Source organism: Pogoniulus pusillus, chromosome 10 (assembly GCF_015220805.1).
Source record: "Pogoniulus pusillus isolate bPogPus1 chromosome 10, bPogPus1.pri, whole genome shotgun sequence".
Taxonomy (NCBI): Eukaryota; Metazoa; Chordata; class Aves; order Piciformes; family Lybiidae; genus Pogoniulus; species Pogoniulus pusillus.
The window spans coordinates 9,728,493-9,744,115 of record NC_087273.1 but is presented as its reverse complement, the minus strand read 5'-3'; the positions used below and the strand labels follow the sequence as shown (position 1 = coordinate 9,744,115).

At 41.6% G+C, this 15,623-nt stretch overlaps 1 long non-coding RNA gene across 4 annotated transcripts in view; it reads right to left on the bottom strand.

The window, feature by feature from the left end:
* The window catches only part of LOC135178708 (uncharacterized), a 210,654-nt gene that overhangs the window by 57,548 nt on the left and 137,483 nt on the right, over positions 1-15,623 (bottom strand). Inside the window, exon 4 of one of the 4 annotated variants that reach the window (XR_010303700.1) lies at positions 8,703-8,774. The exons of the other annotated variants lie outside the window; for them this stretch is intronic. This is a non-coding gene — a long non-coding RNA (uncharacterized LOC135178708). Of the gene's footprint in view, positions 1-8,702; positions 8,775-15,623 lie in introns of those variants that run through there. 4 annotated transcript variants of the gene reach the window in all.

Sequence of the window (15,623 nt, the reverse complement as noted above, 5' to 3'; positions counted from 1 at the left end):
TGCCAAGCATAAAACAAAGACCAAAACTAGATGAAGATAATTTTCACAGTTACCTCCAGGAGTGCAACAGCAAGTCATGATGTTTCCTCCAAGTTCTTAAATACTCAGAGAACTGGATTGAGGGGTATTTATTTGTCATTTTTGGGTAGGTTTTTTGTTGTAAGCAAGATCTATAAATCTGAATGGTTCTTGAATAAAGACAGTTTGGTGATCAGAGGGCTGGAGCACCTCTCCTACAAACACAGGATGAAAGAATGTGAGCTGTTCAGCTTGGAGAAGAGCAGGTTCCAGTGAGAGCTTAGAGCTACATTTCAGTATCTGAAGGGGACCTACAGGAAGGCTGAAGTCAGACTATTTAGAAGGCTTTATAGCAGTAGGACAAGGGACAATGGTTTTAAACTGGTGCAGGGTAAATTTAGGTTGGACCTCAGGAAGAAGTTATTCAAAATGGTCACACACAGAGAGAGGTGATCAAAGGCACAATGTCCACCTGGAGACAAGTGGTGTCCCTCAGGGGTCAGTGCTGTTTAACACCATTGTCAGTGATATGGACAGAGGAATTAAGTGCACCCACAGCAAGTTTCAGATGACACCAAGCTGTATGGCACAGCAGACTTGTTAGAGGGCAGAGATGCCATCCAGGGGACCTGGACAGGCTGGAGAAGTGGACCCAGGCCAACTTCATGAAATTCAACAAGGCCAAGTGTAAGGTCCGGCACCTGGGTTGACATAATCCCACACAGAGATACAGATTGGGTGGTGAATGGCTGGAGAGCAGCCCTGAGGAAAAGGACCTGGGGGTCTGGCTGGATAAAAAGCTCAATATGATCTGGCAGTGTGCATGTGCAGCCCAGACAGGCAACTGTGTCCTAGGCTGCATCAAGAGAAGTGTGGCCAGCAGGGGAAGGGAGGTGATTCCCCCCCTTTAATCTGCTCTCCTCAGACCCCACTTGGAAGTACTGTCTGCAGTTCTGGAGCCCACAGCACAAGAAGGATATTGAACTATTTGAGCGAGTCCAGAGGAGGGCCAGGAAGATGATCAGAGGGCCTGAGCACCTCTGCTATGAGGACAGGCTACAAGAGCTTGGGCTCTTGAGCCTGGAGAAGAGAAGGCTTTGAGGAGACCTTATAGAAGCCTTCCAGTATCTGAAGGGGACCTCCAGGAAGGCTGGGGTGGGACTATTTACAAGGTCTTAATAGTGACAGGACAAGTGATAGTGGGATTAAACTGGCAGAGGGGAGATTTAAACTAGATGCTAGGAAGAAGTTCTTTCCAGTGAGGGTGGAGAGACACTGGAACAGGTTGCCCAGGAAGGTAGTGGATGCTCCCTCCCCAGGTTGGATGAGGCTTTGAGCAATCTGGTCTAGTGGAAAGCGTCCCTGCCAATGCCAGGGATCAGAACTAGATGATCTTTAAGATCCTTTCCAATCTAAACCATATTATCAACCTACCAATGGCACCTCCAGCTGAAGGTTGGATGAGGCCTTGACCAGCTTGTTCTAGTGGGAGGTGTCTCTGCCTATGGCAGGGGGTTGGAACTGTATGATCCTTGAGGTCCCTTCCAACCTAAACCATTCTGTGATTCTATGAACATGAAAGTGGTAAAGCTACTGGAACAGTTTGCCCAGAATTGTGGCAACCTGTCCATGAGGACATTCAAGATCAGACTCAATGTGGCCCTGGGCAGCCTGGTCCAGTTGGAAGTGTCCCTGCTGACTGCAGGGGGTTTGGATGAGCTGACCTTTGAGGGCGCCTTCCAACCCAATGTAATCTGTGAATCTTTCAAAATGGAAGCAGTTACTGTAAGGTTATCTGCAGAGAGTCCTGATGAAGACATAAGAGAGCTGAACTATTTATCTTCACAGAGGATAGAACTAGGAGAACTGGATGCAATGGTTACACCGCTTTTCTTGGCTGAAATCTAGGCCAGGATAAGAACATTTGAATCCAATAATTTGACTGCTGATTCTGCAGCATAACCACCACATGATGATGCTTATTACCCAGTAAAGTCTGCCTATATCAAGTGAAAAAGATTTATAATACCTGAAATAACAAATAGAGGATGGGGGAAATCTCTTGCTATTAATTTTTAAGCTAATTGGCAAGGATAAGCTTTAGTAGAAACATTTTTGCAGTAACAGGTATGGTTTGGCACATAATTTATTACAAAGCAAGGAAATGCACATCTACATTTACAGCAAGAATTAAGTTCAATATTATTGGATAATTAATGTGACATTGACAAAGTAGCTTGTTGTATGAATACATGCATACATTACTTAGCAGAAATGAAATATATTTGTCCTCTCCTGATAACCAGGAGTGCAATAAATCACAGAAGCAATTCGTATCATTCTGCACACTGGAAGGTAAGGACTGACACCATTAAATCAGGTAATTTCTAGCTCCCAGTATCCATGCAGTTTTTCTGAACCGGCCACGACCCCTGTTGTGGTTAAGCATGGTAAGGAGCTAAGCACTACACAATTGCTTGCTCATTTCCCCCATACCCAGCAGGAGCAGGGAGGAAAATCAGAAGGGTATAAGTGAAAAAAGTCAGGCTGAGATAAAGACACCTTAGTAAGTACAAGGGAAAAAGATGGCAAAAGAAAAGTAAGCAATGCAAAAAGCAATCACTCAGCACCAGCTACCTGCTGCCTATTCAGCTGCTGAACAACAGAAAAAACTGGCAAACTCCTCACCCTGACCAGTTTTGCTGCTGACCACGATACAATATTGCATGGCATATCCCTGTGGTCACTTTGAGTCAGCCTTCCTAAGGCTTTGTCCTCTCACAGTCTCTTGCCTCCTTCCACCTTGACACTGTGTAAACACTGTTGAGCATATAGCTAAAACACCTATGTGTTATCCACACCTTTTGGGGCACAAATCTGAAACACAGCACCCTACAGGTTGTTAGGAAGAAAATTAACCCCACCCCAGACAACACCATAGAATTGTTCTGATTGGAAAAAACCTCTAAGATCATCAAGTCCAACTGTCAACCCAAGATCACCATGGCCATTAAACCGTGTCCCAGAGCACCACGTCCACACATATCTTGAACACTTCCAGAGATGGTGACTTCCACCGCACACACATATGCAATGGCAACATCTACCAAGCAAGTTGTTTCCTCTTCCAAAACATGAATGAGCAAAGATGTCCCAGAACAAGTGAGACAGTCTTTAAAAAAAAACCAAAACAACAAAAACCACCTCTCCTTTGCTCAAGAACTGTGATTGAATGTTTGTATATCAATATACTCACACTAAGGTCCCACACGTGTCTACAGTGCCAGGCTTTTGGCAGGGGAGGGATGAATAATGGCTAGAGGATATCAGTGAGCTTACTGTACCAATCTCACTGGAAGGATCATGTGCTGTTTTGCTAGGATGATATGAAGACTGCTCACAAGAAAGCAAAAGTTTTGGAGTGCTTGTGGTTGCTGTGCTCTGCTCAACTTCAGCTCAGCTGTGCTCAAGCACAAGCTAGCCAGAAGACAGAAGCTTTTTTTCACTTAGCTAAGATTATCACGTTGTACTTTCTTAAACTAACACGACAAACCACATAAACCCCAAGTTTTGTTTCTGGTCCCATGTGCACAGGAAACCCAAGGTTTGGAGCCAAACAGGAAGAGGTGTTTTGTACAACCCAACGAGCTGCGCGGCTCCTCACAGCCCAGCGCTGTGGGTAATTAAGGAGCTGGCAGTAATTGCAAATATCTCTGCTTCTTTCACAGTAAGTACCTTGCTTTATTGGTTGATCTATTGTAGCTACTGACACATGACAGAATAATTTGTCTTTTATTCAACTCCAACACTGAATTATTGGAAGTTGGAGTTGTATGTGGCCTAGAGGGAGACATTGTGCTGGAGTTTCATTTGCTGTTATTGAAGGCAAGAGGTTTATAAAAGTTAATGAAATACAGCAAGCAAAGAGACTGTAGAGGGTCTGAATCTCAGAGGCAGCAGCATACAGATGCCTACTGTTATTACATAGGGCAGCAAAAAAAAAAAAGCATCAGTCTTTCCAAGCTAGAACTCAGTAACATTCTCACTGGAAGTGCTACTTTGCTATCATTTGATAGAATATTTTCTACATTCTAAATCACACATAGCAACCTTAAAGAGAAGAAAAAACAAACCCCAGACCAACAAAACCAAAACAAAAAGCCACAAACCACAAAACCAACAGAGATATTGAACTGAAGACAGCAGAGCAAAGGTATTCAACATTTTCATGTTTTAGGAGACTGACTCAAGCACACTTCAAACTCTTCAGTTAAGGACGTGTCCTGCACCATCCAGTTGGTAGGGAGATGGTCCTTACCTAACTGAGCTTCTTGCATTTGGACTCTGACTGCAAACAGTGCAAATTGTTTCTGAAAAAGCATCTCACATGAGGCATAGGAACCTCTATAATCCTAATCTAAGGTGACAAGTATTTTGACAGTAAAAAAAAATAAATCACACTACTGCAGAGCTCTGTAACAGTTGAGGAATCACTAAAGGACTTAACATCTGTTTACATGCCTTGGTTGTGGGGGATTGAAATAAAATTTCCTAATACTTTGAGAAAACTCATGATGCTCTTTGCTTTTGGGATGGAGAAAGAGATTGGAATGTCAAGAAAAGCATCAGGTCTTCTAAGATGTGTTATCTACTGATAATGGCTAAATCACTTTCCCTCATTGTTAAGGAAAATGGTTCTGCAGCAAAAGATCCATGGGTACCTGCATAAGCAACAGAACAATACACACAGCTTTTCTGTTCCTCTGAAAATCAGGTAGAAAAACACATCATACATGTAAGTTTGAACAGATGTCATCAACCAGGCACTATACTTAGAGTCAATAATGGTTTCTCAACCTCACAAGGCTAACCTTATATTCCTCATTTAATCTCATACTGAATGCTCAGCTGATGTGTAACTGTGAACATCAATAGCAAAACCAGAAGAAACCTCACAGGCAAGTTAGCAGAATAGGTGATAAAAACAGCCAAAGAAATGATGGTTTTATTTGATCACCTCAGACTTTGAGGCTGCCAAGTAGTTTGCCCTTTTCCACTTCTTTCCTTCCCTTGGTAGGGTGCTGTTTACCTCTAAGAGAATTGTTTCATTTATCACCACCATACACAATGCTGGAAGTGCAAATGTTTTAGCTGGAGCACTTACTGTCTGTGGTTAATACTGACTGACACTTCTCAGTGCTTGCTGTTGATGATAGTTTTGCAAAAGCTAAACTGGTTGGAGTGTAATAGTCCATGCCTGACAAGTGCCTCGGGCCAGTGTTTCAGCTGCAAGTTCCAGCTAGAACAGTCTGTCATTTTTTGAGAAAGATTGTATTTTTCTCTTCACTTTCTTCCCTTTTGTCCCTCACCCTAGAAGTTTTTTGTTTGATCTGTACTGAAAACCTGCTATTTTTATGTAACCATCATCAGGTTTCCATACAGATGCACAAAGGACTGGAATTGGATGTTGCATGGTAAAGCACATCTGACTACTGATGAAACCAGTTTTTGTTTACAAACCATCACCTTTGGGGGGGGGGTGGGGGGGGGGGGGGGGGGGGTTGCTTGATCAGAAGCTTCAAGTTTATACCCAGTAATGCACTAAGCCTTTTAAAGTGCACTTGACACCATCAAGGCTAATCAACATGATTTGCAATTGATTCTCCCAAAGAAGAGACCTAGAGTCTTACAGAAAACAGTTGCATGTCATCAGCACCAGGCAGAGCTGCATTAAAGTTGCACAGGTAACATACTGGTTGCTGTTTCCCAGCCAGATAACAGTGCCAAAGTTTCAAAGAGGAGAGCAATCCAGTTCACCCACAATTTGGAATCTGTGTAAGTGTCTTGAGAGGTCCTGAAAAAAATGCAGCATGTGGAATGCAGCCTGAGTAAGGCTGCAAAGCAATGGATGGTCAGAGTTCACTGCTCTCTTGCTCTTTCTTTCTCCTGTAACTTCCCTCACTCTTTCACCTTCGTCATATCTCCACTCATTTCACCTTGCTGCACAAGCTACACTTGCTAATTCTTGACTAGGAAAATACTGACTTGATGTCCAGGCTCAATGTTCTCTTCCCATATTTGGAAAAACTCAGAGGAAGCAGTACTTTAAAGAGCTGAGATACTCAAGGGAAAACATTCCAAGACTCAGTATACTATAACATACGTAGTTTAGATAGCTTAACATGCATTTACATCAGTCTTACTCCAGTTTTTCTCTTGACAAGATGGGGGAACCTATTCTCTCCAAAGCAATCCACATTACATTAGAAACATGGGGTTTAGCATGATCTCTCAGTCATCCTTCTTTGTTGCAAAGACTATAGCAGATACATCAGCTGTTTAACCAGACCTACACGTGTTTAAATGGTTTCCTCTTAGCTCTTGTACCTCAGATACATGTTCTGACAGAAAAGCCCACAACCCTCTTCTGGAGCAGTTTCTTTTGTGGGACAGATCACTGAGGATTCCTTCAGCTCTGAAGGGGCCAAAAGGATCATAGAATCAACCAGGTTGGAAGAGACCTCCAAAATCATCCAGTCCAACCTAACACCCAACCTTGTCCAATCAATTAGACCATGGCACTAAGTGCCTCATTAGTCTTTTCTTGAACACCTCCAGGGATGGCAACTCCACCACCTACCTGGCTAGCCCATTCCAATGGCAAATCACTCTCTTTGTAAAGAACTTCCTCCTAACATCCAGCCTATACCTCTCCCAGAACAACTTAAGATTGTGTCCCCTTGTTCTGCTGCTTATTGCCTGGGATGGGGGGTGGCAGAGCTGAACTACCCAATCCTTCAGCACTAACACATAGCAATTAAATGCTGAGCATACCCACAGCCTTGCTTGGCTCTACTTGCCTCTAATCCCCAATTAGATCCTCCAAAGCTGGCCACAGGCAAGGTAAATGCATCAGCTACCTTCTGACATTGCATGGTATGCAAGGATCTTCTAGAAGCACATTGCATAGCCTCACTCTTTCAATATGAAGTTCAATGTTTACAGAACTATCATCTTAATTGTTAAATCATTTAAGCAAAAGTACTGACACCAGTCTAGGACTATCAGACAACAGACTGCATCCTCTCACAGCATGTAAAATACTTCATTTTTCAGATGCCTTAGACATTTAAAAATTTTATTTGTCCTTCTTTAATATTTTATTATTTGCTGTCTGGTATTTGCAAAATCTAAACCAACGTATTTATCAGGCAAACTTCAGTGTAAATGAGGAATTAGAAGCACAAATATTTTGTGATAGCTGAGGTAGCAAACAGCAAACAATCCCATCACTGTGCAGAATTTGCTTCCTGAAGATGAAGTAATTGAAACAACAAAAATAAAAGAAATTGTGCAGCCAGCATACTTGGAAAAGAAGATTTGGAAGAAACAGAACTTTCTATCAGCTCCCAGCCATAGGTCTGCAAAGTATTCCACATACACTGGCAGAAAAGTCGTGGAGAAAACTGTTCTGCTTTTAATTTTTCATCAAGTGCTATACCTAGCTTAATTGAAAGAGAGTCTTCTACACCATAATGGACATTAAATTTTCAGTTACTATTGCTTTTAGACTGCATGTCACAGGAGAGCACTCTCACGATAGACATTCAGTATGGCACCATGTGCATTTATTTTTTTTATATTAAGCTGCACACCTATGCATAAGGTTCTAGCCAAAGTCACAAGCTGGCAATGAAGTAATATCTCCCTGCACAAAAGAAACTACTGTCATTTCATTTCCCAGTGGGACAACTAAAGACAAATAAGGTTAAATCTAAAGATTAAGATGGGAAATGCTCAAAAATCATGTGATTGTCTAATCAATACCCACACCTGAACAAGGCACATGTGGTCAAAGGCTGTCAGGCCCCATCAGTAGAGTATTCCCTTCCCAGCCTGCTGTAGTCTGTTGAACCATCTCCTTCAACCAGGAGAAACAAGGGAAGAGGTCAGAAGGAGACAGAAAAGTTCCTTCTAGCACCTTTCCCAGGCAGGGATTTGGAACGTTTTAGCGCCAAACATAATTGGTTCAGTTTGGTCAATACTTCATATTCTGGCTCTCAAATCTGTAGCCAAAAGGGAGAAATATGTTTTCTTTAGATAAAGACTCAATTTGCTCTATCAAACCCAAGCCCTCAACCAAACTGTGCATAGATGTGAGCCTCAGCACAAAGCAGGGTTTGTAATAGGATCTGACCATGGAGGAACCAAGCTGCTTTCAGTGAGACCTGCTAAATTCCACAGGCTGTGAGCCTGAGCAGCCCAAATCTTAAGGAGTCCTTCTCAACATGTTTTGAACTGATTTACAAGTGTGGCTTGGAAGTTCCCCAACGTGGATTGACAAAGAAGGTAGTAGACCTTTATGAGATGTGGAACGGCATTACAAAACCCAGGACCCAAGCACTTCAAGGCTCCAAGTCAGCAATTTGCTGTCATAACAGAAAGTTTCTTGTACTAAAAGCTTTAAAAGCTTGCTGTATTTTTTGCATTAATTCCTCCCCCTCCACCATACAAGCTCCAATGATTCAGCCATCTATAGTTACACTGCAAGACAAACATTCTTTGGAAAGAAAAATATTTTCACAGCTATTATAGAAAATACTATGTCTTCCTCACTACCAACACCCAAACTTCATTTTGTAAGTACTTACAGTTTTCATTTCCTTTTTTTCATCACACACCCAAAAAGAAAAAAAACAGAGCTGGTGAAGGGTCTGGAGCACAAGTCTTGTGAGGAGAAACTGAGGTTGTGTAGCCTGGAGAAAAGGAGACTGAAGGAAAACCTTGTGACTTTCTACAACTTTCTGAGAGAAGATTGGAGTCAGGTGGAGGTCATTGTCTTCTCCCAAGTAACAAATGATAGGATGAGATGCAGTGGCCTCAAATTGCAGCAGGGGAGGTTTAGGCCAGACATCAGGAACAGTCTTTGCACTGAAAGAGTGGTGAAGTATTGGAATAGGCTGCCTAAAACTTTGTCATAGTCCCTTGCTAATACCCAGCTTCTGAAAACCAGGCATCCTCTGTTGCCTTTGTTGCTGTTACCAAGCTTCAGTCTTGAATTTGTCAGAGTATGGTACTTACTTAGATTCCTGACTTTGTTTAGTCACCTATATCCCAAACATCAGTATGAACTGAACTTGTGCAAAGACACTGAACTGAAGAGAATTTGAGACTAGAATCCAAGCTTTTGCTCAAGCATTCTATCTTTGTGTATTATCTGGTGTGATTTTGCATGCTGACACTGGCTGAGTCTTTGAGATCTTCATTTTAAAGATATTATCACCTTTCAGCTTTATTAAATCCCAGCTCTATATTTAAAATCATATTTCCTAGACAGTTATGTCATAATATCATTACTAATAGCAATATTTTGAATCTTACCACCTGTAACCTTACCCATATAACCTGGAAATAATAATCATCTTTAATTAAAAGTGTGGTAAGTGGTGACTGATTGCAAAAGGATTAATAATCCACTCTGAGCAGAAGGAAAAGTCTTCACACAGCAAAAAATCTTAACAGAGAAAGACTGCAGGATTTAATAGTGGTTTCCACCCTGCAAACCTTGGCACATTCACTACTCTGTGTTTTGCAGTGCTTTGCACATTGAGGATAAGCAAAATTATTACTTGTTTCCATCTTGAAAATTGGGAAGAGAAAGTCTAAATAGGATTAAATAGGCCACAATAAAAGGAAGAGAACTGTGTTGTGTGAAGGTGAGAATAATTAGACCCAGTTTTGAAGGAAAGATTTCCAAGCATTCAGTCAATGCTTTTCACAGCAATTACCAGCATAGTTTTTAGAACACCTCTAAGATTAGTTTACCTCAGAAGGACCATCCCATTTCTTTGGAGATAAAGCTGACAGGATTAAGAATAAATCCACAACTGTGAATAATGTGTCATAAGATGAGTTCTATTGGTTGAATTTGAGTAACCTCTCTGTTAGAGGTAAATTTAGCAGAGGAAATGCTGCCTGCCTGCTTTGCAGAATCAGGTTCAGCTGCGTTAAATTTAATGTGTTACAGCAGAAGACATCAGGCATGGCTTTTACAGCAAAACATGAAAAAGAAGATGGCAAGTTAGGAACTTTTCATATAAGTCAAGCTAATTCTAGTATTAAGAACCTTTTTTTTTCAGGGGAGGTATAGGCTGGATGTTAGGAGGAAGTTCTTCACAGAGAGAATGATTTGTTATTGGAATGGGCTGCCCAGGGAGGTGGTGGAGTCACTGTCCCTGGAGGTGTTCAAGAAAAGGCTGGATGAGGCACTTGGTGCCATGGTCTAGTTGACTGGCTAGGGCTGGGTGCTAGGTTGGACTGGATGATCTTGGAGGTCTCTTCCAACCTGGTTGATTCTATCATTCTATATACAACAGTTAGACTTCAACCTGCACTACACTGGATATTCATATACACAATAGAACTCCATTAGGCAGCTCCCAGTAGGTCTTTTCCTCATTCCTGTATTTGTATTTTAATTCTTGTAGTGTATTTTTAACAGCATGTTTCTAAGTACCTTCCTCCCAGTCACCATAACTTGCCAGCAAAGCAAGAGGTTAGGGGTTAATAATAAGTGGAGGAAAAGGTGCAGCCATCATCATCCTTTAAGATGAAACAAATCCGCATTTATCATATGTTGGTGCTGGAGCCTTATTTAGGTGCCTCATTATAGAATTAATAATAATAGAAAAAATATCATTTCAGTTTCTAGATAAAATATCTAATTTTATAATTCATCATATATAATTATGCAATCAGGTTTCAGCTTCTGAAAGGAAGGGTTCATTTACATTATTACTAGTTACCTCAGAAATTTGATAACCAGCCTCATCTATTTTGACTCAAATTATAGATAGTATTAATAGGTGGCAGCATGGATGCCCCAGGAGATGAAATACAAGGAAGGATCTAGCACATATGAAGGTGATGGGGTAATTCATGCAAGTCTGCAGATCTCAGAAATGGGATTGGTATTTTCTTCATCTAATTTTATGTCGTTTCTTCCCATTTTATTGTATTGCTGTGCTCAAGGAGCTACATCCCAGTTCTGTTTTGTTTCAGGTTTAAGGCCTTTATTTACACAGGTGTAAATAAAGAGTGGATTTGGCTCCAAGCATCCCTTCTACCTGACCTGAAGATAAAAGTAAGAAAAAAATGGACTGAGTTCTTGCCTTATTTAATTCCCTAAGTGACTACTCTATTGTTTAATTACATTTATGTAATTGCAGAACTCAGGAAAAGATGTAAATTTATTCCATTTGACTGGAGCATGTGCTCTTAAATTTAGATAGCTGACTTGTTAAATATGTCCTGTAGTTCTGTGGCCAGGACCTGCCTCTTAATCTATTTGACATTGTAATTATTCCTGGCACTTCGTTTGTAGCTTATATTTTGAACTCAACATTTTAGAGCAATACCTGCTCAGGGACCTTTTCATTAGCCAAGTATGGAGTTTAGAAGGTCTTCAACTGCATTAATATATGAAGCAGCAATTAAGCTGTGACAATATACATACTGCAAGCCATTGCCTTCTTTTCAGTAGTGCCAGCAGAACTATGCCAAGCTGCATCTTTGTGGCACGGCAGAGCTGCTAAGCTCTTCCACATTCAAGAGGACACCGAAGGTTTGGTATGAAATTGCTTGATAAGATTGACTCTTTCTTCAGGTTTCTCTCAGTCAAGCAATGCATCAGCATTGCATCAGGTGGCTTTCAGTATGCAGCCTTTGCAATAGAAGCCTTGACCTTCACTTTCACCAAATTTATGAAAACCAGCATGCAAATAGGCAGAGGCTTCATTTCATTCTAGTGTTTGTCAACCACACTGGTGTTGATTTCACCACGAGTGAGACAGAGTTTTCACAATGAAAACTGTGCCATGGTGGTAAATAGGACACACAGCATAAACTCCTTCCCTTCTGCACAGAACCTAGGAGCATCCTCTGCATAACAGATACTCATAAACTTTAGAGAAAGTCTTCTCCCTCAGGCTATCATACCAAGTGGCATTTCTGCTGCTGAGGAGATGGTACTTCTAACTTCAGTACTGATGTTTTGCTCAGAGGATTCCCATTCTGTGTCCTAGGTCCTTTGTCATTCGCCAGTATTTTGATGTATGAACGAACCATAAGAATCCACAGGATACAAATCAATACTACAGATCTTTCGCTCTTCTGTCTTGCTACTGGAATCATCTCTTCTGGAGCCCTGGTGAGCACAAGAAATTGTCTCTTCTGCCTAGTATCAGTTGATAGGACAAGAGGACTTAAATTGTGCCAGGACAGGTTTGGGATGGCTATTAGGACAAATTTCTTTACTTGAATGAGTGGTTCAGAAATTGGAATAGGTTGCCCAGAGAGGTGGTGGAATCACTGTCCCTGGAGGAGTTCCAAGAAACATGTGGACATGGCACTTTGGGACATGGTTTAAAGACCTTGGTGGTGTAAGGTTGATGGTTGGACTCACTGATCTCGGAGGTATTTTCCAACTAAAATAATTCTATGATTCTATGAAACTTCAAGTAACTTCAAAGGAAGGAAGATTAAAATCTACCAAGAAACCCACTTGTTTGAGAATTTCCATTAATCACTACCACCTAAGGGAAGATAACAGAGGGAAGAATATGTAAACACAGATAATGATTCATTTCCTTGGGAATAGTGGAAGTCCATTTATTTTTCCCAAAGAAAAAAGGCAATAAGAAGAATCAGGCTTTGATTTTTGAGTTTTTGCCTCATAACTACACAAGAGTTTTCAGTTTCAGAGAACTACTTCTGTTTTGTTGGGGAAAAAAAAGATACTTATATCTACCATTCTGCATCTCATAGAATCATAGAATCAACCAGGTTGGAAGAGACTTCCAAGATCATCCAGCCCAACATCCAGTCCAACCCATCACCCAGCCCCACCCAATCAACTAGACCATGGCACCGAGTGTCTCATCCAGTCTTTTCTTGAAGACCTCAAGGGATGGTGCCTCCACCACCTCCCTGGGCAGCCCATTCCAATGGGAAATCACTCTCTCTGTGCTTTCTCTCTGAACACTATACCCTTGTGCCAGGCTCTGCCAAAACAAAAGAAGGAAAATACTGCTGTATTTTAGAATTTGCTCATTAAACATAACTATGAGATAGCAGACTCCCAACCTGAGCTACAGAGGAAGCAGAAATGGCTTCAACAACACCGACTGCAGCAATTCCACTCCGTGGGTATTAATGTCAACAATGGGGAAAAGTGCTTAGAAGCTCAGAATTGAACTTTCCTTGCCAAAAGGAATGATTTAACTGCAAGAACTATTTCAAACCTAGATCCTGTGGTGGAAAAAACACTATCAACATGTGCTTTAGCCAGGGTAAGTTCAGCTAGGCTCTACTGAGAAAGTATCTGGCCCATCTGGTGTAACAGCATATTAACTGGCTGCAATGCAGGACATCTTCATGCAGACTGTTAATATTTAATTTAGGCACACATGGAGAGCAAATATCTAAGTGTATTAATTCCTTTGCAGTCTTCTGATGTATACAGCAGCTGGGTGATTTGATTTGAATTGATTTTGCTGCTACCTCTGGTGACCTCCAATAAAATTTTAAAAAATGGTTGCATTCACCACAAAGTGATTTATGGCAGCAGGACTCTCTGTTACATAAATACTTTCCAATGCATTACGCAGAAATCCACTATCTTACTTCATTAAAGCAACAAATACAATCAATTCTTATCTGATCTACAGGTTTTTTATGCAAGGAACAATGATCCTACCTCAGTGCCAAATGGTGTTAAAATGTGGATCGTATAATACAAAATGCCTCTGCCTCAGTGTGTAAGTGCCACTAATCCAAATCAGAGTCTGCCTAACCAAACTCTGGGTTGCACTTTAAGAGAATTAAAAGCAGCTTTCTTCCATCTAAGCATGCATATGCATGTTCTGATAACAAATAGTGCTGAGCATTAGCACTGCGCCGTTTTGGATTTAAACAGCCACCTCATTTCATCACAATAGCAAACTATAGGCCCAGTTTAAATGTGAGCGTGGTGCAAGTGACAGTAGGGGACAATGTCATCAACAGCAACACATAAGTAATGTGTCTGCTACTTCAAATCATCCTGAAACACTTTATCTTTTGCATGCTGGTATCTGTCTATTAAAAACACTGTACACAGCAACCATGCAAATCGTGTCTTAAATTCATAGATTCAAAGAATGGTTTAGGCTGAAGGGACCTTGAAGATCATCTAAGTCCAACCTCTGTGCCATGGCAGAGACACCCCCAACTAGACCAGATCATTCAAAGCCTTATCCAGTCTGGCCTTGATCACCTTTAGGAAGGGGGGATTCATGACCTCTCTGGGCAACCTGCTCAGTGTCTTACCACCCTCACTGTAAAGAATTTCTTCCAATCTCCAGTCTAAAACTCTTCTCCTCAATCTTAAAGACATTCCCCCTCATTCTATCACTACAGGCCCTTGTAAAAAGTCTTTTCCCAGCTTTCTTGTAGACCTCCTTCAGGTACTGGAAGGCTGCTCTAAGATCTCCCTGGAGCCTTCTCCCCTCCTGGCAGAATAGGTCTGTGCTAGTTTGAGGAGGCTAGCTGTGATATTTTAGTGAGAGAAATCAGATTATAGGCTGCCAAAAGGAAACAATGGCGATGTCTACTTCACTCATAGGCTTGCTGAGGTGTATAAAAACAAGAACACAAACACAGGTAGCACAGTTGCTCTCTGAGTGCAGCTGGCCCATGTACTTTTCTCCCTAACTTGCTGTCTGTGTAACTAATCCTGCTTTCTAATCCCCCTGGCCGATCCTCCAAACTCACCTTGCACATAAGGCAAAGTCTGGAGTAAGGTAGACGGGTGGAAAGGAGGTGGAAGGGTGGTTGGGAGCACCTCCTGGGGATCCTGGTTTCTGGGAGGGCTGTTGTGTTTCTGTATTACTTTTACTTTGTGTATTTCTGTATATAACTGTATGTATTTGAGTATATCTGCTTGTATATTGTGCTAAGCTGTAAATATAAAGCTTCATTTCTTAATTTCCAGCCAGCTGGGTCTGGTCTGGGTGATTTCATAAGAGTAGGGGGGCAGGTAACACCCAAACCACCACAAGCCTCAACTATCTCAGCCAGTGCCTATAGGGGAGGTTGCCTTTCGAGCTGCCAGCAAACATTGCCAGATCATGTTGAGTTTGTCATCCCCAAATGCTTCTTCTCGAGACTGCTCTCCAGCCACTCCTTGCCCAGCCTATATTTGTGCTTGGAATTGTCCTGACCCTTGCGCTTGGCCTTACTGAATTTCATGAGGTTGGCTTGGTCCCACTTCTCAAGCCTATCCAAGTCCCTCTGGATGACATCCCTTCCCTCCAGCATGTCAGCTGGACCACCCAGCCTGGTGTCATCCACAAACTTGTTTCCTTACAGGGAGACAGAGAATAGAACACTTTCAGAGGTAATGCATTGTTTTATTTAAGAGGATATATATGCTACTGAATTTGTGGCTCTTTATTACAAGGCAGAGTCAATAAAAAGTGCTCTCATCAAACTACTGTCCAACCCATCAATAATTCTGCCAGAACCACTAAACACTATTTTGCCTGTAGTGTCTCTCTGGCCAGTTT